Source organism: Dermacentor albipictus, unplaced genomic scaffold (genome assembly GCF_038994185.2).
Source record: "Dermacentor albipictus isolate Rhodes 1998 colony unplaced genomic scaffold, USDA_Dalb.pri_finalv2 scaffold_87, whole genome shotgun sequence".
In the NCBI taxonomy this organism is placed as follows: domain Eukaryota; kingdom Metazoa; phylum Arthropoda; class Arachnida; order Ixodida; family Ixodidae; genus Dermacentor; species Dermacentor albipictus.
The window spans coordinates 128,230-150,809 of NW_027225641.1; the positions used below are offsets into that span (position 1 = coordinate 128,230).

Sequence of the window (22,580 nt, forward strand, 5' to 3'; positions counted from 1 at the left end):
GACAGCTTACATGCAGTTGCAATGATTGGATTTTGGCCTTCATCTCATCGGAAGGTGCACATTCAGTGTAAAGGAAGGTGGATTTAGCCAGGAGATTATAACTCTGGGCCAACTCTCACTTTCATATTTACATGTGAAGTAGTGCAATGCTCTCGTTAGACAACTGCTAGTATGAATGAAATTTGCTGCACATAAGAGAGCAGAATTCTACCAACCATAGGAAGCAAAATTTCACCCTAGGGCCTCAAACCGAAATTTCAAACTAGGGCCTCAATTTTTTTCAATAGAAGTTACAGAAAATTGACAAGTTGAGAAAGAATTGCATCTGTCATAGCCTCTATAACCGACAATATATAGCAGCTTACATGATATTTTTATGTTTACGATGGTTTTGCAAAAGTACTTGTGAATTAGTGGAGTTTTCATAGTGCTGCACAAAATATCAATTTTGTCCACTTAAGATGTCTAACGAGTGCAGGCTACATAAGTTATGTTTCATTATGCTTAAGTTAGAGTTGCAAGCACAGTGCTACACTTGTTAAATTATGTGATTTTGAACAATTTCTGTAAAAAAAAATGGTGTAAAATTATCTACTCTAGCAGTTGGCAGATTTGAACTTTCTTTCAAATGCAACAAATGACAATAAATGTGGCGCAGTGCATGCTGAGCAAAATGATTTCTTCATTCCCATGTACCAGAATAGGAGCTTCTTGGGAGAAGCTTCCCCTAAACTCATGCACACAACAGTGCTTTGAATGACGCTTCTTACACGGCAGCTTACCATTTCTAAGGCCATTCATAGAGGTGAAAAAGATTCACTCACGGTTACAACACTCCCCAATGCAACATTTGAATGCAGCTCTATATGCGTTTTCATTTCGCAATATATTGAGGCAAAAGATTTGAGGGAGACGTGTAGCAGAGTCGGCAGTTGTCGAAGATCTGCTCAGCGGGTCAGCGTTGGAGGCTCCTGGCACGGACAGGGTTGGTCATCACAAGCCGTTCCCCTACCCCTACCAAGTCTCTTGCTTTTATAAGAAACTTGCTGCCATTAGATACGACGCATGAAAAAAGTAGTGGTATGGTTGATTACGATTCTTGTGTTTCATTCCTTTATCTGTGACCCAATAGAAATTGGTGCACTCTCACATGGTATACGACCCGACTCACGTGCCAATTGTCTCAAATGGTTTTTGTGTTGTACGTCACAGGAAGCCAATACTATAGTTGAGAGAAATTGATCCTATGGCTATCACCAGCTTCAATTGTTTTTAGTCCTTTCTCAAGTATGAATCTTCAGTTCACAGTAAGGCCCAACCTATGAGCAATTCCATGTGAGGGCACCCTGGGCAAGGATAATGGGAAGGATTGTGCATGTTAGTTGAGTAGGAAACGAATGGAGGTGAGACACAAGTCTTGTGTGTGTAGCTAGGGATGCACATGCATGAATGCGATAATGTGGAACAACAATGCTAGGACTTGGCGACGAATTTCCTTGGTCCATGGTGTCACGAATGGTAAACTAGGCAAGTGATCCTAACTAATATCCGTAAATATACACCAGCAATCTAGCCTCACCTATTTCTTTTTAGCAACCCTGTAGTTGTGATAAAAGAGCCTAGTTGTGATAAAAGCGCCTCATAATTCTGTTGCACAACAACTGCTGCAAACATCTGAATGTTGCATTTGTTGAGCACAGGGCAGATTACTGTGAACTGGTCCAGAGTAATGAAGGTGAAACGTGCGGTTACCTGGCTCCTTTCACTGTTGGGACACCAGTCTGGGTCATTTTCATCGTCAGGTTCATTCTTGATAAACGACAACAGGTATTCGTATGTGGGGGCTTGTAGCTTGAAGAGAGGCTTCTTCTGCAACAATGCACATGCCACACAAGGTGTCACAACAAAACAAGGTGCTGTGCTAGTGACAAGGTGCGGTTTCATAAATGTGTGGATATTGTTGCTGGGTTAGTCGATCAGCAAGTTGGCCTTAAAACTGCATAGATGTACACATCATATAAGGAAGACTGTTTTGTTATACCAAATTTTGTTATACTGACATTCAATACTTTATGCAGAATGAGTAGTCACAGATGAACTTCTCTTACACGGAAGGGGCTGCGAAATTCTCCAAATTACGACGAAATAGGCAAGAACAGGTTTGAATGAAAAAAAACAATTGTTTTGTTCAACTTGAGAGTCAGCAACGAAACATACGGTTTCATACCGTGTTGACGGTATCATCACATTGGCGGTACAAAGCGAAGCCAGCCATGCTTTCATGTACACTCTGCCCCCGCAGCTCGTAGTGTTGGTCACAGTGGGGCGATGTTATCATGAAAAGCACCAGCAGCCGGGAGACAAATGCTTCGTCTGCTTGTTGCTTAGATGCATCTTCAAAACTTGAGATTGCGCAACCTCCATCACTAAAAGAGCGAAGACGGTGCACAGGGCCACGCCATCTCAGCTCGCCCAGTCTTTGCGCGTGTGGCAGGTCACCTCAAAAGCAGGGCACACAGGCTGTGTATGCAGTCAAGCCACACTGACGGCCATGCGCAGCCACAGCTGCGCTAGAAAAGGAGACGCACGTTAACGCTTGCCCCAATCACCCATGCGTTACCGGAAGCTCGCTCCTTTCCCCTTCCTCACGCGGGAAGAGTGTGCTCATCAAGCCAGCATCCTTCTTGGCTCACCCTTCCATCCTTTCACTTGTACCTACAGCACACAGTGCTCCAGGTACATGGGGTGTGATAGGTCACACATGGGGCGTGATAGAATCTCGTCACATTTTTACTTTACAAGGAACATGACACTGTACTGCTTTGGTGGCCGCTCTGGGTTGCACAATTGTAGAGGCAAGTTCTTAAGCAGCCACATGTATTTCAACCATTTGACCAACTGAGTCCTCAGAAATTTCTATTTAGTGCCTCGGTATTCCTTCACAGCGGCAGTGACATTTCGTTATATTCAAATTGTGTCAGGCACGTACGCAGGATGTTTTTTCGGGGGGGGAGGGGGCAACCCAAGGTAACTTCTATGCAAATGAGGGGGGAGGGTGTACTTTACTAGAATAAATGTGAATAACGTCCACCATTCACCATAAAAACTCGTAAACCCACGAAAGAGAAATGAAATAAGCGCAGGAAAGAACCGCAGGAAGAACACTGCCAAGAAGTAAAGAAGCCAAGATGTAAAACAAAGATTACTTTAGTAGAATACAACTTAAAAAAAAAAAAAACAGCAGTTGGAAACCAAGGCACAAAAACCGCGCGTGGTTGTGTTACTTCGCCAGCCAATTACAGAAGCAAACAAAATCGTCACCATGCGGCCTTTTCAAAATGTAGTCATACTTGATACCTCCAGAGCGTCTGCTGTTCTTGAAGAGTCTTTTCATCGGCGGAAGCAATGAAGTGTGCTACAGACACGGACCAAGTGTATGGAGTCTGAGCATTTCACTCTTCAAAAGTGTGCGGTGCCTTTCATTTCACTGCTGAACCCGTTTTACTCATGAAACTTCACTGCCAACTAAAGCGAAACTTAATAAACAGTGGCAGCAAAGCAAGCATGTTATTTCAGTTCAATAAAGAATTAGGGTTTGGCCATTCAACTGTAATAGGCGAGGAAAAATGTATAAAATTACGTGCTAATAATTTTATTTTTGTGGTTACCACCTTATTTGGGGAACAGAAAAAGTTTGAAGTACGAATTATTTCCAGCCTCCCGGAGGAACAGTGGCTGGCGGTTATGAGGGCGTGGGCGGGGTTTCACTGCAGACATAATTTGTATCCGACTACAGTAGCGTATTTTGAATGAGCTCTGGAAGAACTATAGAGAAATATATATTTGAGGAACCGTCACAGTTCTTTTGGATCCCTCGTTTATGCTCTACCAAGTTAAGTGCTGCAAACGACTTGTATTGTTATTTGGGAAGTTACGTAGCAATGCTTGGCTGCCAGTCCAGCACAACCTCGTAGGGCGCAGGACGCTGCGATTCTAAACGTGCTATCCCCACTGCGGAAGCTAGGCAAGACACTTATATAAGCACAGCATAGAAGTGGCTACGTCAGGCCGCTCGACTGGTAACTGTAGAAGCGTCATTCGAAGCACATGGAATTGTTATGCACTTCTGGCGGCGTTTTTTCTACATCCTCTTTAAATAAAAAGATGTTGATCTATAAATATTTTCATAAACAATGGTTCAATTTGTTAACTTTTGCTTTTTCTTCCTCTTTGGCTGTTGCCTCGGTTGCCGACAATGGATTCCTCACTAGGTCGCTTAATTTCTCAACGCCTTACAAATCTAGTTTCCAGTTGGCAATTTTGCACAAAAAGTGCTCTACAATTAGGCAAAAACCAGACGAGGTAACGGATGACATCCATGTTGCTTATGGATTTAAGGGTTATTGCAGGGTTTCATGATGCACGCTGTTTCGCATTATTTTATTTTTCGCCTTATCTAACCCGTATCGCAGTTATATGGTTACGAGAACCTGTCAGCGTCGCGGCGAGCCGTTACTCGAGGAAATAATGAAGCAAAAGGAAACATTAAACGCAATTGGCGTTTTCTCTGGCAGCAACTCGTTCCATGTGCATACAGACCAGCTGACCACGAACCGAATCCCTTTCTTGGTACCTGGATCAGTCTAAACGAAGAACGCTGCACGAACGAAGCAACAGCGAAGCACAAGACCGTAGAAAAGATGGTGACAACTAAATGCATCTCGAGTTAATCGCGTGGGCACCGAATCGATGAGGGAACTGGCCTTCACACCCCAAAGGATGCCGATAACTACCGCCATCCAAAAGGAGTGAAAAAGGCAACAAAGTGTTCACCGCCGAATAGCTGTCAAGTTTCAACATTGATTTGGCGGCGCTATAGGAATGTGTATGAGAAGTGGTGGCGTGTGGGCGGGGAGGGGGGGTATGCGTCTTAATGTCGGGGGGGCGGGTACGTGCCTGAATTGGGTATAAACACACTTTGTTATGCTGAGTTTCAATATACATAGTGTTCATGGACAGGAAATGATAGAATGTTAAATACTTCATTATATCTAGAATTTCATTATATTCAAGTTCGTTATATCGACAGTTAACTGTATATTACTTTCGTTTTATCATTGGTTGTAATGCAAGTACCGAGTAGAGAAACAAAACGACACAGTGATACACTAGCCATGGAATAAGCTAGGGGAACAATACAGAAATAGCACAGTTGAACCCTGATTTACCATGCAAAAATGTCAAATTATTGGATATAACAAAGCAACTCTATAATATTGTCGATATGAGCGTGTACGATATACATACATATATATATATATATATATGCTAACGAATATTGGATACAGGGTTTGCAATAGCTCTTGCGTACAAAATTAGTATGTTTTCATGGCCTTTAAGCACCCCAACAGTACATTTATAAGAAATAAAGCACCACATAATGCATGAAATCTTCACGGAAGACATTGTGTAAACAACAAGCAAACTTTTTTTTTATTGCTGACAAATGCTCATTTGGCCTTTTGCACATAAACTTCTGCCTACCACCACCACAAAGATGCTAATCAGGTTCAATTGCTTGAAATTACAGCTTGCGAAAATCTCATGGTCAAATACACAAATAAATTCACTAAACTTTGCTGAAAGCAAAATTCAAGAATTTCTTAGCACTTCGTAAAACTTAAAGGGACACCAAAGGCAAATAATCTCTAAGGCGTTAATATTGTCACAAACAGAGAGCCTTAGTAATCGAGAAACTGCAGTATATGCAGCACACAATTAGAGACTCCCCGGATGACGAAGGTACTGCTCATTTAAGCTCTGTCACTAGTTCTCAGCTACTCGTTATAAAAACACCATTGCATAGCTTTATAAGACGAAAGAAAATGCTACTTGCCCAGTTCATTTCATTATTTCTTAAAGAACTGATTGACATTACCCTTGACAACAACACAGGCGGTCGAAAGGTTTTGTTTTCGCTCGACTCTGCATTATAATAAAAGCTTTGAGCGCTAAAAACGCACAGGAACTACAAAATGCTAAAAGCACGCACCAACTAGCCCACTTATCCATCCTTTTGCTCGACTCTGCGCCGCCCGTGCTTTCGTGTTTCAGTAGTTTCGTTATCTCGTAGTGCTGCGCTGGTTTCGCTGTTTCGCGAAACTCGCACAAACTGCAAGTAGCAGAGAACTCCCCTTCCGTGTGATGTATCGGGAAGCCCGAACTGACCACGCCACTTGATGAAAGGCAGTTGCAGTGGCAGTGAATCCACCGCTCTGTCTTGGCTCGGTTTCTCCATGGCTGCGCGTTTGCGTTCCATGCAAAAATCCGTACCGCCGTCTGTCGGGCACCGTTTTACTCACTGAAGGCAGCAAAGGACGGCAATGGCACATGTACGTCACCATTCCCCGGTCGGGTGGCTGGATACTTGAATTGCGATAGAGGTGTTCGGACCCTTCAGATGCAATTTTCTCATAAACTAAGTCTTTTCTTGACATGAAACAAGCGTTGCCAGGAGTCTTGAATAGTATTTAAACAGTCCATGTCGACTTAGTATTTACCTTTAGTGTCCCTTTAAGGGCTTTGGAAGACTTAAACGTCTTATTTCCTTTTTTTTAAATTCTGAGGTTTCATTTGCCAAAACCACAATCTTATTATGAGGAACAGTGTAGTAAGACACTCTGGGTTAATGTTGGCCACCTAAAGAGCTTTATTGGCCACCCAATGCATGGCACCATGGGTGTTTTTGCATTTCACCTCTATCGTAATGTGGCTGCCATGGGAGGAATTTGATCCCACGACTTAATGTTTAGCAGTGCAACATCATAGCTGCTAAGTCACTACGCCGGGTAAAACAGTTTCACTTTCAAGGAACACTACAAAACCTGCAGATAAACTATGACATTTTTCTATTAGATGAAACTGTTATAATATGTTATCTTCTTGGGTTAGTAATAAAGCACTATTGAACAGGGCAACAAGGTGCATTGCAAAAAAGGGATGCCGCATTATGCGTTTCCCTGTCTTTTTGCACCGTTTACCAGCAATGAGCAGAAAAGCAATGCACGGGAGGGAGGGGGGTGTACCAAATAGAACACCAACAGGATCACAAACAACCCTTACGGCTCGAGGCTTCCGCTTGATCTTTTTGGCAGAACTGAGGTCTTTGAAGAACTCGACGCGGCTGCCTTTGAAGTTTGCGAGTGCCTGCAAGCAATGAACAATGCCTTCACTGTACCACATCGGCAGTGGGTGAATTATGTACCTCACTCTTCTCACTGCTACACCACTCTCAGCCTCACCCAAGTGATTCACGATCATTATGCTCTGTGACTCCTTATGAAAGAGGCTGAGCTTCAATTTCGCTTGCCCCCACAAGACCTTGAAGTATGTGAGCTTTACACCAACGCAATAGCTTTTCTAAACTTTTCTCAGGCTCAAATTGGCATGCGACATTGAATGTAACCAATGTAAATAGCAGATTTAAATACAGAAGGGAAAAAAGGAAAATCATAACTATCTCAGGATTCCATTGATTGTGGGCCTACTATGTGCCAGCCAAGCATGCTACTATGATTTAGAGCTACATTAGCTGCTACACAAATGCCACATAAAACCATATAAAACCGTTCCAATTTCTCAAAAGGTACAAGAATAACATGCTACCAATAGAGTTACTGTATAGTACAATGAGCGAAAATGCACATGGGCAAAGAACTGGAGCTACTGCAGACTCGCCAAGCTTCAAATTTGAACAATGCTACAACCAAAGCCAAGAAATACTAAATTTTCGTACAAACACTAAAAGTTATATTACTGTATCAGTTCAGTTTTCTTTTTTTTAAACCACAGACTGCTTCATAAGGACTTTAAACAGATTCTCTGCTTTACAGCTGATGCTAAAACAGCAACAGAGACAAACAAAAGGACAATTTATAATGTATACTCATTAAACATTTGTGTAATGGCAGCCGCAATTTACGTTTCTGTTATAGAATTGGTTCTATAACTCATCCAGCAGGACTTCTAGCATATCCCAATGGAGATACTAGCACCTTTCTCGTATGGAAGGAAAGTAAACGCAGTTACTGTATTTAGTGTTCATGCTTTTTTTATATGTCCAACTGTAACGCACACCAAATTCCTTACAGCCAGAAACGAAATAGGCAGTTGCCCTCGATAAATGCACACCCGAATTTCCATACTTCAGAAAATTCATAACGCAATACCCTCGATCGTTCCGTCATCAGATTTTCACAATAAGAGACAGAAATAGCATTTTGCATTTCCAAGCCATCTCCCACTTGGAAAAATAGAATGTATTGCATCCAAGCCACAGTGGGCCGAACATCACTAGTGATCACAGTCCAAGCCTTTATCACTATTTGACTGCCCTGAGCCTGTTATCTACAGTGCCATAAATGCCATTTGAGATCCATTATTTCTTTGTGTTGCACACCATAGTAGACGGGATCCGAAATCGGGGGATGGGACGTGGTAGCACCTATTGTAGTTTTGGCTTCGCACTCGAATCTAATGAGTGTGTCATATTTTATAGAACTTTTCTGGAAAGAAAAAAAAGGTGCCCTTTGAATAAACAGTCAAAGTGGGAGGACAAATATACCGGGGTTAGTAAGGCTGCAGCTATTGGTACAAATGTACTGCGACTTGCTCAGGAATGGTATATATCCCCTTCAGGTGCGGCGTACTTAATTGTGCATGTCCACATAGTGCATCAACACTATGATAATGTATTTCAGAGGTGTCCATGCATTTCGAACCAATTCTGATTGCACGTGTGCTGCAAATACATCAGCAAAACGAGTTGGAAAGTAAACTGCTGGATGCTATCTCTTGGTGTCAGTGTGTGATCACATAGTGGGTTCACTTGTTTCATCATATTTCTCTATGGTGTACATCAGGAATATCTTTCAAGTGGCTGTACAGGTATTTTTCATGTATGTTCGACATGAAATGGTTAATGTATGTGATACTCAGCATTCCTGAAGAGTTTTTGCATCGAATCCAGATTCTGTAAACTTGACGGAACTCTAAGCATTAAAAATTCTTAATTCACTTAGCAGCTGTAGACCTTTGATGGTTATGAAGATGAAAGAAACGTGGTAAAGCTAAATTCTTATGGGACAGAATTGGCACCTGAAGGGGATATATTTGAAAGTAATAGTTGCATATAAAGGAAGTGCATGGAGAAAGAGCAATGAGAACAAAAATTTTGCTTACATCCCCAAAGAGTATGGACAGAAGAAGAGCAATGAAATCAATCCAACATTCTTTCACATGTGCCAATAGGCTAACTGCCATTGTATGTGATCAGTGTCATGCACTCATATTCCTATCCCGATTTATGTGCCAATTCAATAAGTCAAACCTTTCTTTCCAGAGTGGAACGAGTTTTCATGCTTCAGTGTTTGGACTGTGAAGAGGAAGAGGAAAGCGTGGAGAGGAAAGCGTGGAGAGGAAGACAATGGACAAGATGCTGAGAGATGGAGAGGAGGAGAGTATGCACGGGGCACGATACACGTTTGGTTGCAGCAGTAACAACGTCATTTCCGTTGCAGTGAATGCACACCTGTGCTCGTTCGTGGAAGGGTTACAAAACTCAGCGACACAGGTTACACCAGTTCTCTGTGTTGGCATGCATGGCGGAACACTAGAGAAATGGCTGCAAACGAAGTAGTAGCCCATTGGTTAGTGGGGAGTGACACACCACATGAAGCTGCTTAACGCAAAAGACTAGATGCTCAACGGCAGTGACAGATTGCACAGACAGTCAAACTACGAGAAGCCTTGCTCAAATCAATCAGCTTCGAAGGTTTCTGCACAATTTCTTTAAACTTGCATACGGCGCCCTGTGCTACACAGGACTCGGACAGCTGGCACTCAGCATACATAGTGATGGTAAATGAAAGTGGCATCCTACCTTTTTCAAGGTCTCCACTTCTTCAGTCTTTCTCTTCAGCTCATCGTGGACATCCTGCAACCTAGATAGTTCCAGGACCTGCGTCAGATGCACCAGAAAATACCTTTCTCTTTTCCTTGCAACTGTACTTGTTTATCTCATGCAGAAATGCTGCATTCAAATGCCCGCTAGTCTTTATGTGGTAAAACTATACCATGGGTTACACAAATGTATGTGTGAACATTAGCAGAGGTCAACTCATCCAACACCTGCTCTCTTTTAGGAACAAAACAATGGAAGCTTCAGCTTATGTATGAATGTCATTGTTTGTTACAAGGATCTTCAGTAAAGGTCAAATGAAGCGAAAAATTTAATTAACCAATGCGCAATGAATGAAAATTCCTCCAGATAACATGCTTGTTCCCCCTAAAAAGATAGGCATATTTGCTCGCCTTCTGGTGGCTAATTGGTTCGATCTTGTCACATGCTTTCGCGTTTTCCATACTCACTAGGGCAGCTTTCTCGGTTGATGACTTTCTGAGACCATTTCACTTCCGCATTATGCCTGGCACTCTCTGCATGCATTGTGGGGACCCCTAAGCAAGCTGTGAGCAGGTGAGTTGGTCTGTGACAGTCGAAAGTGCAATCAACTTCACTAACAGAGTTGTTTCTTTGCTTTTCATGGTTGCTTCTATGCTTCCAAATAAAAATTCAGTTATCACCATCATCATTCTATGAATATTCCTCTAAAGGTCCCCAATTGTAAAATTTAATGTCTTGGAATTGCAGTGGTTTACTAGGGATGCCTCAGTGGAGGGCTTCGGATTAATTGTTGCTTCCTTGTGTGGACCATGTGGAATTCTTTATATTGTGCATTTAAATCTAACTAAATGAGCATTTTCGCATTTCACCCCCATCGAAGTGCAGCCGCTGTGGCTGGGACTGAAGCCTGCAACCTTGTGCTCGGCAGCAGAACGCCACAGCCGCTGAGCGAATGCGGCTGGTACTGTGCTTCAGCTGCCTTCATGCAAACAAGGTCAGCAGTTCAATGCTCTCTGCTGAATATTTCTGTAGCTTTTGCTTCTAGATAAATGACAAATGCAGGGATCCTGGCAAAAGACCCAAGCAAAACTGACTGCAGGCCTTATTAGTGCCATCACATTTACTTCAAGTTTACTTTCCCCAGATAACATGGAGGGAGCAGCCACACAAAAGCTATCGAACTGAGCACCTTGACAGAGGTAGTGAGCCACTCCTTTGGTGGCAATGGGCCACTTAACTGCAAATATGCTTCAGAGAGGCATCGAATGATTAACAAAAAAAGTAAACATTACCTTCTTACAGTACAACATTACACGCATGTACCTATGCGTACAAAGTAGGCATATGCAGACGCTTATGTTCAAAACAAACAACAGCTTCAGTAAGTGCGAAGACAGGTTTGAAAACTAATAAGTTTAACTGACTTTAGCACCAGAACACTGTAGCACCACTAGTAATATTTTGCCATTTTCTCTCTCTCCCTCTTTTTTTGCAGGCAGCATATCAAAGCAGACCAAAGTAGTACCTGGCTTTGCAGTTTCTCCACGAGAGAAACATCCATATCTGGATTCGACTGGAGCGCTGTGTTGGCAAAGTGCTTGAGCTTGAACTAATTTTTGCCTGTCCTCTTCTGACAAGTGCGAGGTGTGGTGCAGGAGTTACCTATACGCGCATGCATGCCGAAAGTGATTCCCCTAACTCCATTAATGAAGTCCCCCTTCCAAGGCACAGAAGAGCAATAACATACCTTCATGGATTTAGGCTCCTGCAACTTCCGCTTGCGGCTGGCCTGAAGGGAACAAAAGAAGAGTGATTCAATTCAACATCACAAACCAACCCAAAGGCTATGAGAGGTGCTGAAGAGAAGGGCTCTGGATTAATTTTCACCACTATGGGTCGCTCAATTTGCACCCAAAACATGATACACAAGCTTTATCTTTTTCCCATCTTGTCCCCACCGAAATGTTGAAATTACAAATAAATTCTGGACTTTTACGTGCCAAAACCATGATACGACTATGAGGCACGCCATAGTGGGCGGGCTCCGGATTAATTTTGACCACCTGGGATTCTTTAACGTGCACCCAATGCACGGTACCCATCAAAATGTTGCCAGCGGGAATCAAACATGCGACTGCAGGTTAAGCAACAGAATGTTGCAGCCACTTTCCAACTGCAGTGGCAACACCGACGGGCCTCGCTCAACCATCACAGCATTCCAGATTTCAATAAGAAAGCGCAATGCAGCGGGGCGGTGTAGTTTAGTTCAATCTGTAGAGACTACCATTGAAGGAGACTGCAGCCACATTTAGTGTGGCAGTACCGGTGGTCCGGCACACCACTCGTCCTTGGCCACCGACTAGCTGGTATTCTTCCTGGAGATCTCGTCTTTCTTGTTTCCTTGGGGTGCGGCTGATAGTAGCCCCCATCGTAGGTGCCCTCCCCCTAACACAACATGCAAAGTACTTACATTATGTACAGTGTGCACAGAGCCATTACGTGTGCGTGCCAGTGGTGAGGTGCATAGAAAGAATAAAGTTGGCATGAAGAAGGAAGTGGGAATTGATGGACAGCTTACATGCAGTTGCAATGATTGGATTTTGGCCTTCATCTCATCGGAAGGTGCACATTCAGTGTAAAGGAAGGTGGATTTAGCCAGGAGATTATAACTCTGGGCCAACTCTCACTTTCATATTTACATGTGAAGTAGTGCAATGCTCTTGTTAGACAACTGCTAGTATGAATGAAATTTGCTGCACATAAGAGAGCAGAATTCTACCAACCATAGGAAGCAAAATTTCACCCTAGGGCCTCAAACCGAAATTTCAAACTAGGGCCTCAATTTTTTTCAATAGAAGTTACAGAAAATTGACAAGTTGAGAAAGAATTGCATCTGTCATAGCCTCTATAACCGACAATATATAGCAGCTTACATGATATTTTTATGTTTACGATGGTTTTGCAAAAGTACTTGTGAATTAGTGGAGTTTTCATAGTGCTGCACAAAATATCAATTTTGTCCACTTAAGATGTCTAACGAGTGCAGGCTACATAAGTTATGTTTCATTATGCTTAAGTTAGAGTTGCAAGCACAGTGCTACACTTGTTAAATTATGTGATTTTGAACAATTTCTGTAAAAAAAATGGTGTAAAATTATCTACTCTAGCAGTTGGCAGATTTGAACTTTCTTTCAAATGCAACAAATGACAATAAATGTGGCGCAGTGCATGCTGAGCAAAATGATTTCTTCATTCCCATGTACCAGAATAGGAGCTTCTTGGGAGAAGCTTCCCCTAAACTCATGCACACAACAGTGCTTTGAATGACGCTTCTTACACGGCAGCTTACCATTTCTAAGGCCATTCATAGAGGTGAAAAAGATTCACTCACGGTTACAACACTCCCCAATGCAACATTTGAATGCAGCTCTATATGCGTTTTCATTTCGCAATATATTGAGGCAAAAGATTTGAGGGAGACGTGTAGAAGAGTCGGCAGTTGTCGAAGATCTGCTCAGCGGGTCAGCGTTGGAGGCTCCTGGCACGGACAGGGTTGGTCATCACAAGCCGTTCCCCTACCCCTACCAAGTCTCTTGCTTTTATAAGAAACTTGCTGCCATTAGATACGACTCATGAAAAAAGTAGTGGTATGGTTGATTACGATTCTTGTGTTTCATTCCTTTATCTGTGACCCAATAGAAATTGGTGCACTCTCACATGGTATACGACCCGACTCACGTGCCACTTGTCTCAAATGGTTTTTGTGTTGTACGTCACAGGAAGCCAATACTATAGTTGAGAGAAATTGATCCTATGGCTATCACCAGCTTCAATTGTTTTTAGTCCTTTCTCAAGTATGAATCTTCAGTTCACAGTAAGGCCCAACCTATGAGCAATTCCATGTGAGGGCACCCTGGGCAAGGATAATGGGAAGGATTGTGCATGTTAGTTGAGTAGGAAACGAATGGAGGTGAGACACAAGTCTTGTGTGTGTAGCTAGGGATGCACATGCATGAATGCGATAATGTGGAACAACAATGCTAGGACTTGGCGACGAATTTCCTTGGTCCATGGTGTCACGAATGGTAAACTAGGCAAGTGATCCTAACTAATATCCGTAAATATACACCAGCAATCTAGCCTCACCTATTTCTTTTTAGCAACCCTGTAGTTGTGATAAAAGAGCCTAGTTGTGATAAAAGCGCCTCATAATTCTGTTGCACAACAACTGCTGCAAACATCTGAATGTTGCATTTGTTGAGCACAGGGCAGATTACTGTGAACTGGTCCAGAGTAATGAAGGTGAAACGTGCGGTTACCTGGCTCCTTTCACTGTTGGGACACCAGTCTGGGTCATTTTCATCGTCAGGTTCATTCTTGATAAACGACAACAGGTATTCGTATGTGGGGGCTTGTAGCTTGAAGAGAGGCTTCTTCTGCAACAATGCACATGCCACACAAGGTGTCACAACAAAACAAGGTGCTGTGCTAGTGACAAGGTGCGGTTTCATAAATGTGTGGATATTGTTGCTGGGTTAGTCGATCAGCAAGTTGGCCTTAAAACTGCATAGATGTACACATCATATAAGGAAGACTGTTTTGTTATACCAAATTTTGTTATACTGACATTCAATACTTTATGCAGAATGAGTAGTCACAGATGAACTTCTCTTACACGGAAGGGGCTGCGAAATTCTCCAAATTACGACGAAATAGGCAAGAACAGGTTTGAATGAAAAAAAACAATTGTTTTGTTCAACTTGAGAGTCAGCAACGAAACATACGGTTTCATACCGTGTTGACGGTATCATCACATTGGCGGTACAAAGCGAAGCCAGCCATGCTTTCATGTACACTCTGCCCCCGCAGCTCGTAGTGTTGGTCACAGTGGGGCGATGTTATCATGAAAAGCACCAGCAGCCGGGAGACAAATGCTTCGTCTGCTTGTTGCTTAGATGCATCTTCAAAACTTGAGATTGCGCAACCTCCATCACTAAAAGAGCGAAGACGGTGCACAGGGCCACGCCATCTCAGCTCGCCCAGTCTTTGCGCGTGTGGCAGGTCACCTCAAAAGCAGGGCACACAGGCTGTGTATGCAGTCAAGCCACACTGACGGCCATGCGCAGCCACAGCTGCGCTAGAAAAGGAGACGCACGTTAACGCTTGCCCCAATCACCCATGCGTTACCGGAAGCTCGCTCCTTTCCCCTTCCTCACGCGGGAAGAGTGTGCTCATCAAGCCAGCATCCTTCTTGGCTCACCCTTCCATCCTTTCACTTGTACCTACAGCACACAGTGCTCCAGGTACATGGGGTGTGATAGGTCACACATGGGGCGTGATAGAATCTCGTCACATTTTTACTTTACAAGGAACATGACACTGTACTGCTTTGGTGGCCGCTCTGGGTTGCACAATTGTAGAGGCAAGTTCTTAAGCAGCCACATGTATTTCAACCATTTGACCAACTGAGTCCTCAGAAATTTCTATTTAGTGCCTCGGTATTCCTTCACAGCGGCAGTGACATTTCGTTATATTCAAATTGTGTCAGGCACGTACGCAGGATGTTTTTTCGGGGGGGAGGGGGCAACCCAAGGTAACTTCTATGCAAATGAGGGGGGAGGGTGTACTTTACTAGAATAAATGTGAATAACGTCCACCATTCACCATAAAAACTCGTAAACCCACGAAAGAGAAATGAAATAAGCGCAGGAAAGAACCGCAGGAAGAACACTGCCAAGAAGTAAAGAAGCCAAGATGTAAAACAAAGATTACTTTAGTAGAATACAACTTAAAAAAAAAAAAAACAGCAGTTGGAAACCAAGGCACAAAAACCGCGCGTGGTTGTGTTACTTCGCCAGCCAATTACAGAAGCAAACAAAATCGTCACCATGCGGCCTTTTCAAAATGTAGTCATACTTGATACCTCCAGAGCGTCTGCTGTTCTTGAAGAGTCTTTTCATCGGCGGAAGCAATGAAGTGTGCTACAGACACGGACCAAGTGTATGGAGTCTGAGCATTTCACTCTTCAAAAGTGTGCGGTGCCTTTCATTTCACTGCTGAACCCGTTTTACTCATGAAACTTCACTGCCAACTAAAGCGAAACTTAATAAACAGTGGCAGCAAAGCAAGCATGTTATTTCAGTTCAATAAAGAATTAGGGTTTGGCCATTCAACTGTAATAGGCGAGGAAAAATGTATAAAATTACGTGCTAATAATTTTATTTTTGTGGTTACCACCTTATTTGGGGAACAGAAAAAGTTTGAAGTACGAATTATTTCCAGCCTCCCGGAGGAACAGTGGCTGGCGGTTATGAGGGCGTGGGCGGGGTTTCACTGCAGACATAATTTGTATCCGACTACAGTAGCGTATTTTGAATGAGCTCTGGAAGAACTATAGAGAAATATATATTTGAGGAACCGTCACAGTTCTTTTGGATCCCTCGTTTATGCTCTACCAAGTTAAGTGCTGCAAACGACTTGTATTGTTATTTGGGAAGTTACGTAGCAATGCTTGGCTGCCAGTCCAGCACAACCTCGTAGGGCGCAGGACGCTGCGATTCTAAACGTGCTATCCCCACTGCGGAAGCTAGGCAAGACACTTATATAAGCACAGCATAGAAGTGGCTACGTCAGGCCGCTCGACTGGTAACTGTAGAAGCGTCATTCGAAGCACATGGAATTGTTATGCACTTCTGGCGGCGTTTTTTCTACATCCTCTTTAAATAAAAAGATGTTGATCTATAAATATTTTCATAAACAATGGTTCAATTTGTTAACTTTTGCTTTTTCTTCCTCTTTGGCTGTTGCCTCGGTTGCCGACAATGGATTCCTCACTAGGTCGCTTAATTTCTCAACGCCTTACAAATCTAGTTTCCAGTTGGCAATTTTGCACAAAAAGTGCTCTACAATTAGGCAAAAACCAGACGAGGTAACGGATGACATCCATGTTGCTTATGGATTTAAGGGTTATTGCAGGGTTTCATGATGCACGCTGTTTCGCATTATTTTATTTTTCGCCTTATCTAACCCGTATCGCAGTTATATGGTTACGAGAACCTGTCAGCGTCGCGGCGAGCCGTTACTCGAGGAAATAATGAAGCAAAAGGAAACATTAAACGCAATTGGCGTTTTCTCTGGCAGCAACTCGTTCCATGTGCATACAGACCAGCTGACCACGAACCGAATCCCTTTCTTGGTACCTGGATCAGTCTAAACGAAGAACGCTGCACGAACGAAGCAACAGCGAAGCACAAGACCGTAGAAAAGATGGTGACAACTAAATGCATCTCGAGTTAATCGCGTGGGCACCGAATCGATGAGGGAACTGGCCTTCACACCCCAAAGGATGCCGATAACTACCGCCATCCAAAAGGAGTGAAAAAGGCAACAAAGTGTTCACCGCCGAATAGCTGTCAAGTTTCAACATTGATTTGGCGGCGCTATAGGAATGTGTATGAGAAGTGGTGGCGTGTGGGCGGGGAGGGGGGGTATGCGTCTTAATGTCGGGGGGGCGGGTACGTGCCTGAATTGGGTATAAACACACTTTGTTATGCTGAGTTTCAATATACATAGTGTTCATGGACAGGAAATGATAGAATGTTAAATACTTCATTATATCTAGAATTTCATTATATTCAAGTTCGTTATATCGACAGTTAACTGTATATTACTTTCGTTTTACCATTGGTTGTAATGCAAGTACCGAGTAGAGAAACAAAACGACACAGTGATACACTAGCCATGGAATAAGCTAGGGGAACAATACAGAAATAGCACAGTTGAACCCTGATTTACCATGCAAAAATGTCAAATTATTGGATATAACAAAGCAACTCTATAATATTGTCGATATGAGCGTGTACGATATACATACATATATATATATATATATATATGCTAACGAATATTGGATACAGGGTTTGCAATAGCTCTTGCGTACAAAATTAGTATGTTTTCATGGCCTTTAAGCACCCCAACAGTACATTTATAAGAAATAAAGCACCACATAATGCATGAAATCTTCACGGAAGACATTGTGTAAACAACAAGCAAACTTTTTTTTTATTGCTGACAAATGCTCATTTGGCCTTTTGCACATAAACTTCTGCCTACCACCACCACAAAGATGCTAATCAGGTTCAATTGCTTGAAATTACAGCTTGCGAAAATCTCATGGTCAAATACACAAATAAATTCACTAAACTTTGCTGAAAGCAAAATTCAAGAATTTCTTAGCACTTCGTAAAACTTAAAGGGACACCAAAGGCAAATAATCTCTAAGGCGTTAATATTGTCACAAACAGAGAGCCTTAGTAATCGAGAAACTGCAGTATATGCAGCACACAATTAGAGACTCCCCGGATGACGAAGGTACTGCTCATTTAAGGGGGGACGCGGGTCTTGAAACGGCAAAAAATCACAAAAAAGTCGATTTTCGGAAAAGTGCATTTTCGCTACGTTTATACATTCAAGAATCCCTCCGCGAAATCTAGAAGCTAAATTTAATCGGAAAATAATAAAAAATCGCGCTTAAAGGGGCCAGGGTGAACGCGAAATCAGCAAAATTTGGTCAAAAATGTTCAAACTTCGCGCCGTCACCATTTGCGAACGCGGTGGCCGATGGCCGCCATCTTGCGCTTGTTTTGAAGCTGTTTTCTTTGTGCGCATTTTGCACCAGTTCAAAATGGCGTCGGAGAAGGGAAACCGACGCTATCACGTCATTTCTGGAGGATGCGTCCGTGCCGCCGATTGGCCAAAGCGCGCACACCCCCGCGCGCCTCGCTCCTATTGGTCCGGTGCTCGTCGGCGCGCGCTCGACCGCTCTCGCGTCTCGCTACGTCTGTTTATCTCTGGTTTCATCGCGCCGCTGTCTACGTTTGTTCAGCCGCTTGCTTCGCGACGTTTGATAAGATGCTCATTTCGCTGCCCGGATGGCTGGAAAAGATTGTTGTCTCAAGGCTACTACGCGTCAAGCGGCTGTGCAATGCGCGACGGAAGGCGGCTAGGCCTGTCATACTCGCGGAATTGCCGGTTGCTGGTCTGCCTGGACATTACCGGATCGAGTTCCGAGCTGCCAACTGGCGCGTCTAGCGTCAACACTTCGTCCGCCCACGCCACGCGTGTTGGCACAGATCGTGCAGGCACCGTTTCCTTCACGACTGAAGAAAGTAGCGAGCGCGCAGCGAGCGCCGGAAAACGTCCGGAGCGCCGGACCTTCGAAGTGCTAACTCCAGCAAGAAGCGAGAAGCCTCTTTGAGCGCAAGGAAGCCGGCCAAAATGTGGCAAAAAGATAAGATGTATCCAGATTATGCCCCTAGTGAATTTCCTTGAGATTTTATTGGTATGTTCTCAATAAAGATGTTGCAGAACGTTTTTCCTTGATTTCTCAAAACAACAATTCCGACAGACTTCCAATTTTGGAGGTAAAATAGCTTTTGTCCTATTTCAGCTATCAACATAATTTTTTTTTTGCCAGAAAGATAAATGTATGCAGTAAGCAATATGCACCTTTTCAAAGCAGCACTCTTCTCCAAAAGTTTTTGAAATGGGTCAAATTCTTGACATGTCAAGATGGCATTTTTTTCTCACAACTTTGATGAGCTCTAACTCTTGCTCAGATTAGCCTAGAACATTGAATAATACCTTATGGCACTCCCTGAACATCCTAGATAGTCTTTATACTCAAATTACTATGTTAGGGTTTTCTGTTTAGCAGCTAATTTTCCTCCAAACAAAGGACTCAGTTACACAATGCATTTGGATTATATCAGAAAGTGCTTATCCTATGGCAAAATTAATTATATTTTTAGAATCTGCATATTAAAATGCACAATGTGTGAAAATTTCGTTGAGATCTGTCCACAAATAAAAAAGTTGTATTTCAAGTGTAGCCTCCCCCCTTAAGCTCTGTCACTAGTTCTCAGCTACTCGTTATAAAAACACCATTGCATAGCTTTATAAGACGAAAGAAAATGCTACTTGCCCAGTTCATTTCATTATTTCTTAAAGAACTGATTGACATTACCCTTGACAACAACACAGGCGGTCGAAAGGTTTTGTTTTCGCTCGACTCTGCATTATAATAAAAGCTTTGAGCGCTAAAAACGCACAGGAACTACAAAATGCTAAAAGCACGCACCAACTAGCCCACTTATCCATCCTTTTGCTCGACTCTGCGCCGCCCGTGCTTTCGTGTTTCAGTAGTTTCGTTATCTCGTAGTGCTGCGCTGGTTTCGCTGTTTCGCGAAACTCGCACAAACTGCAAGTAGCAGAGAACTCCCCTTCCGTGTGATGTATCGGGAAGCCCGAACTGACCACGCCACTTGATGAAAGGCAGTTGCAGTGGCAGTGAATCCACCGCTCTGTCTTGGCTCGGTTTCTCCATGGCTGCGCGTTTGCGTTCCATGCAAAAATCCGTACCGCCGTCTGTCGGGCACCGTTTTACTCACTGAAGGCAGCAAAGGACGGCAATGGCACATGTACGTCACCATTCCCCGGTCGGGTGGCTGGATACTTGAATTGCGATAGAGGTGTTCGGACCCTTCAGATGCAATTTTCTCATAAACTAAGTCTTTTCTTGACATGAAACAAGCGTTGCCAGGAGTCTTGAATAGTATTTAAACAGTCCATGTCGACTTAGTATTTACCTTTAGTGTCCCTTTAAGGGCTTTGGAAGACTTAAACGTCTTATTTCCTTTTTTTTAAATTCTGAGGTTTCATTTGCCAAAACCACAATCTTATTATGAGGAACAGTGTAGTAAGACACTCTGGGTTAATGTTGGCCACCTAAAGAGCTTTATTGGCCACCCAATGCATGGCACCATGGGTGTTTTTGCATTTCACCTCTATCGTAATGTGGCTGCCATGGGAGGAATTTGATCCCACGACTTAATGTTTAGCAGTGCAACATCATAGCTGCTAAGTCACTACGCCGGGTAAAACAGTTTCACTTTCAAGGAACACTACAAAACCTGCAGATAAACTATGACATTTTTCTATTAGATGAAACTGTTATAATATGTTATCTTCTTGGGTTAGTAATAAAGCACTATTGAACAGGGCAACAAGGTGCATTGCAAAAAAGGGATGCCGCATTATGCGTTTCCCTGTCTTTTTGCACCGTTTACCAGCAATGAGCAGAAAAGCAATGCACGGGAGGGAGGGGGGTGTACCAAATAGAACACCAACAGGATCACAAACAACCCTTACGGCTCGAGGCTTCCGCTTGATCTTTTTGGCAGAACTGAGGTCTTTGAAGAACTCGACGCGGCTGCCTTTGAAGTTTGCGAGTGCCTGCAAGCAATGAACAATGCCTTCACTGTACCACATCGGCAGTGGGTGAATTATGTACCTCACTCTTCTCACTGCTACACCACTCTCAGCCTCACCCAAGTGATTCACGATCATTATGCTCTGTGACTCCTTATGAAAGAGGCTGAGCTTCAATTTCGCTTGCCCCCACAAGACCTTGAAGTATGTGAGCTTTACACCAACGCAATAGCTTTTCTAAACTTTTCTCAGGCTCAAATTGGCATGCGACATTGAATGTAACCAATGTAAATAGCAGATTTAAATACAGAAGGGAAAAAAGGAAAATCATAACTATCTCAGGATTCCATTGATTGTGGGCCTACTATGTGCCAGCCAAGCATGCTACTATGATTTAGAGCTACATTAGCTGCTACACAAATGCCACATAAAACCATATAAAACCGTTCCAATTTCTCAAAAGGTACAAGAATAACATGCTACCAATAGAGTTACTGTATAGTACAATGAGCGAAAATGCACATGGGCAAAGAACTGGAGCTACTGCAGACTCGCCAAGCTTCAAATTTGAACAATGCTACAACCAAAGCCAAGAAATACTAAATTTTCGTACAAACACTAAAAGTTATATTACTGTATCAGTTCAGTTTTCTTTTTTTTAAACCACAGACTGCTTCATAAGGACTTTAAACAGATTCTCTGCTTTACAGCTGATGCTAAAACAGCAACAGAGACAAACAAAAGGACAATTTATAATGTATACTCATTAAACATTTGTGTAATGGCAGCCGCAATTTACGTTTCTGTTATAGAATTGGTTCTATAACTCATCCAGCAGGACTTCTAGCATATCCCAATGGAGATACTAGCACCTTTCTCGTATGGAAGGAAAGTAAACGCAGTTACTGTATTTAGTGTTCATGCTTTTTTTATATGTCCAACTGTAACGCACACCAAATTCCTTACAGCCAGAAACGAAATAGGCAGTTGCCCTCGATAAATGCACACCCGAATTTCCATACTTCAGAAAATTCATAACGCAATACCCTCGATCGTTCCGTCATCAGATTTTCACAATAAGAGACAGAAATAGCATTTTGCATTTCCAAGCCATCTCCCACTTGGAAAAATAGAATGTATTGCATCCAAGCCACAGTGGGCCGAACATCACTAGTGATCACAGTCCAAGCCTTTATCACTATTTGACTGCCCTGAGCCTGTTATCTACAGTGCCATAAATGCCATTTGAGATCCATTATTTCTTTGTGTTGCACACCATAGTAGACGGGATCCGAAATCGGGGGATGGGACGTGGTAGCACCTATTGTAGTTTTGGCTTCGCACTCGAATC

At 43.0% G+C, this 22,580-nt stretch overlaps 1 long non-coding RNA gene across 3 annotated transcripts; it reads right to left on the bottom strand.

Annotated features, from left to right (window-relative positions):
• Positions 1–11,728: 11,728 nt before the first annotated feature.
• LOC139053308 (uncharacterized) lies at positions 11,729–21,202 on the bottom strand. 3 transcript variants are annotated; one of them, XR_011510403.1, is made up of 3 exons: positions 21,170–21,202; positions 14,281–14,397; positions 11,729–11,750 (listed from the first exon to the last, which is right to left on the bottom strand). It is a non-coding gene; the product is annotated as an uncharacterized lncRNA (long non-coding RNA). The 3 variants fall into 3 exon arrangements; XR_011510404.1 differs by lacking the exon at positions 21,170–21,202 and adding an exon at positions 19,016–19,746; XR_011510402.1 differs by lacking the exon at positions 21,170–21,202 and adding an exon at positions 18,560–19,009.
• Positions 21,203–22,580: the final 1,378 nt, after the last annotated feature.